The 8,853-nt window shown below is 37.9% G+C and overlaps 1 pseudogene; it reads left to right on the forward strand.

Moving 5' to 3' along the window:
- The first annotated feature begins 3,850 nt into the window (after window positions 1-3,850).
- On the forward strand, window positions 3,851-5,909 carry LOC140890524 (GDP-fucose transporter 1-like; annotated as a pseudogene).
- Window positions 5,910-8,853: the final 2,944 nt, after the last annotated feature.

The following is an 8,853-nucleotide window of genomic DNA, read 5'->3' on the forward strand; positions in this document are numbered from 1 at the left end:
AGTCAAATCTCTAAGAGAATTCTCAAAACATTCTCTCCGACTCAACATTCACATCTAAACATATAGCAAATAATTGCAAAAATTCTCAAAAATTACTGAAAGATAAAGGAATGCGTTGCTCCAGAATCTAGCAACTCAAACGTAGCAATACCTCTAATGCTAACTTTCCCTGCACGCAAAAGATTTCCCAACAGATATAGATCATTCTTCTAGAGCCACCAATTAGAATCTAAAGTTCAATCCTAAACATGCTAAATTCACAAATTCACAATTTCCATCTAATCTTACACATGCATTTCTAAAACACAACAAACAGTCAAGCAATTTCCAATGCAAATTTTAACTAAGCATCCCAATAACTGAAATTAAGAACATAAATTAATATTACCCGCGATAAGAGAAATATCATGATCTGCCTCCTCAGCCTGCAACACAAATAAGCGCCCCGTGGTTTGCTTTTCCTTGGGGCAGTTCCTTGAAATATGTCCCAACTTCTTGCAATGAAATAAATTGCCTAAGCCAACCAAACATTGTCCAACATGAGGCCTCTGACACATGCAGAAATGTACCCCTCCAGTGCTAAGGGAAACTCCCCCCTAATGCTGCTGGCCCTGCGGCCTCTGCTGCAGCTGCTGTGGTCTAGGAGAATCTGAGCCCTTAGACGACCAAAGATAAGGCTTCTTCACTAGATGCTGCAAATAATGTCCTCTAGATGACTGTTGGAACTGCCTCTTCCTCTGGAAGTCAGCCTGTATCTCCTTTCTCCCCTTCTCAGAGACCAGTATGCTTGATTCACCGATGCCTTGTACGTCATCATCACGTTTGCCATGGAAACATCATGCTTGATGTTAGACCTCAAGCAATCAATAAAATTTTGCAACCTCTCGCTCTACACTGTATCAATCATGGGCACGAAGTGACAGCCTCGCTCGAACTGCCTCAGATACTCAGCCACAGTCATGTCTCCCTGTCGGAGGCTCATGAAGTCACGAATCAGTTGGTCTCGCACATCCTCCGTGAATTACTTCTAAAAGAAAGCCGTCTTGAAAACCCTCCACGTCATCCTAGCCAGGTCAAGACCAGTCACTGCGCCCTCCCACCAGAGAGCTGCCTCATCCTTTAGCATATAGATTGCGCATCTAACTAGAGCAGCATCCGGGATCCTTATGTAGGCAAAGATCGTCTCCAACACTCGAATCCACTCCTCAGCTACAAGTGGATCAGTGGTCCCCGCAAACTCCTTCGGTCCCTGTTTGCATAACCTCTCAGCGATGTTCTCCTCGCGCGTCCTCCTATGTTCCCCAGCCTGATGCTCAAGTAACCTCGTGATACCAGCTAACATGCCCATGTTGGCCCTCTCAAAAGCTGTGGGTGTTCGAGCAGCAGGTGAAGGTAGAGGCGAAGGTGGATCCTGATTACCCGTCTCGCAACTACGCATCTCGAAGGCATACTGGAATTCCCAACATTCCCTCACGCAACCGTAATGCATAACTAAGTATTTTAATTTAAAACCTTTATAAAAAAAATTCACTGAAAATCTAAATCAAGGGTCCCATTCTTAAAACATAATTAAAATCATTTAAAGCTCACAGACTGGCAGTGCGACTTCTGAGCTCCACGTAGCGGGCTAGCTAACCCTCCAAGGACCTTGCTTTGATACCAAATGAAACACCCCAGATTCGACGACTGTCCTCACTGTATCAAGTCAGGTATTTTCAGCGTTCTTATTTTCTCACTCACACGTACCCTGAGAAACTTCCCAAGGGGTCACCCATCCTAAAATTGCCTCAAGTTAAGCATGCTTAACTTTGGAGTTCTTATATGATGAGCTCCCGAAAAAAAAATGCACCTTCGTGATATGAGTAGTACCTATAAAATCTTTTAAGCTCTCCTCAGCCGTGCATTCCAATACCTACACAGTCTCAGAATCCCTATAGTGACCCGCGCCGTGATCACCTACTAAAAAAAAGCTTAAGCATGCATTTAACTTAATTAAAAGAATAATAAAAAATAACAGCGAAAAAGAATAATTAAAATCCCAAATAAAATAATTATTATACAACCAAATCGAAATCTGTATCAACTCAAGTACAACATGAACAAAAGCTTAGACAAAACCCTGCTGACCATCCATCGCCTAAGCCCTCCTGGAACCACCCGCCTCATCCAGCCGCATACCTGCCCCAAGAGATAGGGTGTCCAGATACAACAAAGTACGGGATGTGAGCATGATAAGCTCAGTATGAGAGTATGAGTATACAGTATTACATGTGCATGTATGCAAGTGAACTGGGTACCAAGACACTCAGGTCAAGAAACACGCTCATAGACCGGGCCCAGGGTATATAACACAATGCGTCGTCGCCTCAGGAGGTGGCTATATACCCAGTGGATAATGGTGACCTGATATTAGTACAAGTGTCCAACCATCACAGTGACCTGACACAATGCTTATGTATCTAACCATCCACAAACTCGTAGGGTGAGCGCCCTACTACAAGATACCTCTAAGGTATAGGCTCAATATGCTCATGTATGCAATATACAGTCGTGACATGCTGTATATAAAGGCATATAAAACATGAAATTATATAATCCATGCAAACACATAATACATGCATACTCAATCTGGATATCTCGAATAATACTTTCGTACCTCATACAATAGGCAATGCTAGACCAGCTCTATGTCCAAGCCTATCGTCCGTACTACAATGTAAAGTACTCATGCATTATAACCTTACTCTAAAAGCCTTAACTAAACTATAACATACTTTCTATTTACTATAAGGATCTGGAGCTATACCTGCGTCCGTCGTCAGCCCTCTGATGACGACTGCCCCAAAACTTGGGCACCTCTCCGCAGCAACCCCAGAGCACCTCGCTAACTCCCGGACAAAGCCTAGGTAGGCTAAAAACACCCCAAAACCCCTAGAATACACTAACGAACAAGAGAGAAGTTGTGAATGGTGTGCCAAAATGTGAGCCTCGGATGGCCTATTTATAGGCAACGATCGTCCGATCGCCTGATCGAAAGCTCTGTTCTCTCATGCAGGCCACATGTGGATTGGCTAAGATCGGAAGCTCCGATCCTGCCATCGGAAGCTCTGATCTTGTATGTGTCCGATCAACCTTGACACCTCATTGCATGCATGGCTGAGAGCAGATCTGAAGCTCCTATCTCACTTTGGAAGCTCCGATCCTAATGCAGCTTCCAAACTGATCGGAGGCTCCGATCCTGGGTTCGGAAGCTCCGAACTGTCCTTAGCCAATTTTCATATTTTTGTCCGATTAACTCAGAATTAAGCCCCTAATCCATGCTTAACCATTTTTACTTTAATTAATCTAGTAAAATGGAGCCGAGCTACTACAAACCCCCTCTCATTTCGGTACGATATCGGTTCATTCATGTCTCCCATCGCTTAGAAGCCTGTTAGGAGCCGTTCCTTGTCCGTGCAACCTCATGGCATCGGCGATCACTTCCCGCCCTTTTATTAGCCCCGAGAGTCACATGATTACCAAATTTCCAATAAATAAATTGAGTCAATCTCAGGCTTTGACCAGTCAGCCAAACTGATTATTTCTTCAAATTAAATTATCTGGCATAAATAATTATTTTAATTCTAATATCTCAATAATTATCTCAAAATATCAATATTACCAGATATCCAGAAATAGTCAGACCCATTGACTAATTGACACGTGTATTTTGTAAATACACTCTATAACTCATTTAGCAACAATAATTATTTTATCAACTCAATAATTATTTTAATTGCCAAATAATTCGGCAATAAATATTTGGGGCATTACAAAACAGCTCCTTGATTGGATCTCACCTCATTTTCGAAGCTTTAACTCTCTATTTTTCATAGCGATTTCCCTTTTTTTCCCCTTCAAATTTGAGCAATGATTCCCACTTTGCGCCTTTGATTTCTCTATCACGATAGCAATTTGTTCAAATTCAGCTTAGATTCTAATGTTGCGCTGTATCAAATTCAGAACCCTAATGGATTCTATTAGATTGGATGCTCTAGGCAATACTACGCTACCAACAGTCTTGTGTTAGGCTATGCTCTCTTCTCTAGCTTACTTGCTGTTATCAACAAGTTTGCGGTCACCAAGTTTAATTACCCGGGACTGCTCACTGCTTTGCACTATTTGACATCTGCTCTTGGGGTCTGTATATTGGGGAAATTAGGGTTCTTGGGCACATGATCCATTCGTGCTGGAGACCTCTAAGAAGTTCCTTACCATCGCATTTGTGTTTTACTTGGCTATATTCACCAACACGAATCTCCTTTGCCACACCAATGTGGATACATTCATAGTCTTTAGATCACTCACCCCCCTTTTGGTGGCAATTTCAGCTACTGTGTTTAGAAGACAACCATGTCTCTCCAAGTTAACGTTTTTATCCTTTGTGGTCATATTGGGCGGTGAGATTGGGTATATAGCAATGGATAATGGGTTCACGCTGACTGCCTATTCTTGGGCATTAACTTATCTGGTGACTATTACCACTGAGATGGTTTACATAAAGCACATGGTGATGAATCTTGGTTTGAATACATGGGGATTTGTGTTTTACAATAACTTGTTGTCCTTGATGATGACACCTGTGTTTTGGATTGTGACCGGAGAGTATGTTGATGTGTTTACGGCTATAGGAAGGTCGAGTGGTGGGGATCTGTTTGAGCTGGTTGTCGTTTTTGCTGTCTCCTTGTCTTTTGTGTTTGGGTTGCTTATTAGTTTCTATGATTTTGCATCTAGAAAGGCTATATCAGCTACCACATTCACAGTTACTGGTGTGATGAACAAGTTTTTGACAATTGCCATTAAAGTGCTGATTTGGAATAATCACGTTACCCCAATTGGTTTGGTGTGCTTGCTCTTGACTCTTGCTGGAGGGGTTCTCTATCAGCAATCAGTCACTGAGAAGCTGGAAACTCTTTACCAGCGAGAGCCTGGACAATCCAAACAAATTGAAATGAGCAACAGTGCGGATGGTTATTCAGATGAGGATGATAAAAAATGCATTTCTGATAAAACTACTAGTGTATGAACTTTACTTGCATAAACTAAGAATACTTATGTGAATTTTGAGGCACACGGTTGTTCCATGATTACATAGCTCTGTTCTCAGCATATATTTTGTATTTTAGTACTCTCGTCTCACTAGTCCGATATATTAAAACTATATGTCAGGGAAGTTTCAATATAACATGCTTATTTGCTTACATTTTTATGCTTGATTGTTCAAGTTTGGTTTTTAGCTTGTGAAACACAAATTGCATGTCATGTGAATTGATGCTGTTGATAAGTATATACCCATTTTTTTGTATGCATTTTTGGTTGTCTTCTTTAATCAGAGTAGATATTTTGTTTCCCTATCACTATTAGTATACAATAAATCTGGTTTTGGTCAACCATTTATTAAACATTTTCACGTGTTTTTTGAGAAATTTGAGTGCAATGTTATTTATGGTTGATTATGTGTTATCCTATGTAAGCAGTAGCACCTTGGAAAGCTAGTTGTTTTGTCGCCTTATTGGAACATGTAATATATAATGTCAAAATATTTGAGTGCACCATTAACACCACCTATATAGTTTTGGTATAAATGAGTCAAGATTGCGAATCGCGTGTATGACTTTTTGAGTTGCAGGTTGTTGCAAGTGTTGGGAGATTGATTGTGTTGTTCCGGATGATTTTCTTGAGTTGCAAGTTGATGCAACTGTTGGGAGATAGATTGTTTTGGGAACAAAGATTATGATGCACAACAATAAAAATGTGTCACTTTAAATGTTAAATGATCTAAAGACTAAACGTGATGGTTTGTTTATTATGTAATATAAAAGATTGAAAGAGTAACTTCTGATAGTATGAACAACTTTGGGGATGTTTTCTCTCCATAGTGCGCACCTTTCCTTCCAAAATTCACGGGAAAAGGAGATATTGATGCATCTTGCCAGCAATCCTTTCTAAGGATTGAAGCAAGTGTCATTCTTGAAAGAAAAAATTGAAAACTGCTTAAGAAAAAGGACTTGCTTCTACTTTGGGATTCAACATTCTTTGTGTGTCCTGTCTTGAAATTTGAGACAAACTCACATTTTGGAAAGCTTATGCTTCTATCTTGTTTGCCTTTCTTACTCGAGTCAACAAAATAGGGTCGTAGTTAAGCTTTTGATTGTTTCTCATGTGGTAATCATGCGAATGTTTTGTCAGTGAGATCGAGCCTCTTCTTGCTCCAAGTGAGATGCTAGCCAGTATCATTATTATCCACAAATTTTTTCACTTTGCTGCATTTGTTATTTGTACTTTTAGAACATAATTAAGACGAGTCAAAGTCATTACGTGATGCATCTTTAATTCCGATATTAGGTAACTGAAGGCTTTGTAGCAAGTATAACAAAGTTGATTGGTTTCCAAGAACGCATGACACCCCCTATCCCCAAAAGTGAGTGATGTGACCTCAAAGCTAGTTAATAAATAAATATATCCAAGATATTTTCTCGTAAATGAATAGCTTAGTGTGTATTTGGTGGCATGGATAAATGTGGGATTAGGCAACAATCCAGCGTTTGTCTCATTTTTCACACCTCGCAAAAGAACCATCGGCCCGTGATTAACGCCTGTTCACGGGAGAAAATGGTTGATTACAATCCTTGTGGGAACCATGGTATTCTTATCCAGCTTTTTTTTTTTACGGTAACTTGGATTAATGTCTTCATTACCTTTCTACCCTTTCACCCTAACATATCTACTTCTCCCCTCTTTTTTTGTAAACCCTCCTCGAGACTCCATTTTAGCCGTTTCCTTTCCTTCCCAAAGCATGGATACTCGAAGGTAGCTGTTAGCAGAGGTACAAAATCCGGCGACTATCTCAGTTTCCTATTATATTTCTTTGTTCTGTTCTCCTTCGTTACCTGATCCATGGCAAGTTTTCTTTTCCCAACGCCCCATGCTTAAAATTTTGTTAAACTACCTATAGTTTGAAATTGAGATTTTTGGATATCTCCAGGTTGCGTAGGATTCGTTGGAGATGATCTGCGAACCGTTTCTCCCATTGATTGCATCATTCTTCTTGTATTGGTTTGAAATTTTTTTCCCTCAAACAATAGTTGCATCAATGACTCTAAACCGACAAAAAACATCTTCATTGCGTTTATTAAAGATACGTTCTACATGTCAAATAAATCCTTCGTTCCTGTTTATGAATTGAAAAAGAAATAGTGAACACAAGCACAAAATGCAAGGTAAAGGGATTTGGCATTTCATTTGTTGGGTAACTGGGTTTGTTGGAAGTCAATTGACAGGGGTACAAAAGTAATTTAAAAAATAAACACACTTTTATCTTTCCCATAAAAAATTTACCAAACAAATAATTAAATTATCACAACTTTTATATATCCCAACTTTATCAAACAAAGTTCGTATGCATTAATAATCTCATCCCACCAACCAAACACAACCTTAGTTTTTAGTTATTGGATGTCAAAAAATAATGTAAACTATCTTTTTTTCTCCAATTTGTAATTGACACATTTATTTAAAAAAAGAAGAAACATTCAATTAAAAACATATAAGTACATAACAAGATCATTTCTTATGTTCATAATTAAATTCGACGATCATAAAACTCTAAGGTTGCATTTGAATATGTAATTATAAAACTTTTTTCTAAAAAAGTTTTTTTTTAAAAAATTATAAAATATTTTAAAATTTATTTTAAAATTAAATATGTATTTGGACAAGAATTTTATAAAAACATTTTAACATTTCAAAAGATGTTGTCCATCTTGACCTTCCATAGTTCCATTTTAAAAACATATCTTAAATGTTCTTTAAAAACTATACTTGGAGAATAATTTTAAAAAATATTTTCAAAAATGTTTTACAGAAATTTTATCCAAACACATAATTTAACTGTTTTACTTATAAAACACTTAAAGCGTTTTTAAAGTACATGTCCAGACGGAACCTAAGTGTTGTACACAAGAACTAAGATCGAATGACTTTGTCACAAAATGCGATGTTCATGCACAGCCCAAGTCCACATCAAAAGTTGTAATTGACATATGAAAGTTTTGTACTTTCACATTTTTGCTAAGAAGAGCATCAGTTGTGTACTGGATAATTATTGATGAAATATTCGAGATATAAATTACTTACAAATCAGGAATTAAAAGATATTTTTTTTAAATAGAAGAAGGAAAAATTTCATATCTTATTATCATATTTGTTATAATTAAATAAAAATAAATATGAATAAATTAAAAATTATTAATAAATTTTTTTAAAAATACATACAAATTCATTATTCGAATATTCAATCATTTCAACAACATCTAATTATGCAAAATTATTCCAAAATTAATTTGTATATAAGATGAACCCAAGTAACCTGTAGCCTAATATGTTAATAGAATCATTAATAAAATTTATAAAATATTATTCGAGGTCGAAAATCCCATAGAGAAGAGATTTTGTAGTAGCCCGTGTTATGATTTATGGGTATATTGCTTAAAAATGATTAGATTGTTATTAAATAGACTAATCATGGACCTAATTGGGATTTAAAACATAATTTTGGAATTCAAATATTTGGCAGGATCGGATGATCCGAACCGTAGTTCGGATGCTCCAAAATTCAGCAGTTCGGAAGCTAGGTTGGAGTTCGGAGGCAGAGGATGGTTCGGACGGTCCAAACTTGAGATCGGACGTACCGAACTTACCAAGCCAAGTGTCCAACTTTTATCGTATTGAGATTGACGAGTGGCAAAGATCGGATCATCCGAATTTCTAGATCGGATCGTTCGATATGCTGGCAGGACAGATGGCGTAAATTTA

The sequence above is a fragment of the Henckelia pumila genome, chromosome 3, assembly GCF_033568475.1.
Source record: "Henckelia pumila isolate YLH828 chromosome 3, ASM3356847v2, whole genome shotgun sequence".
NCBI lineage: Eukaryota > Viridiplantae > Streptophyta > Magnoliopsida > Lamiales > Gesneriaceae > Henckelia > Henckelia pumila.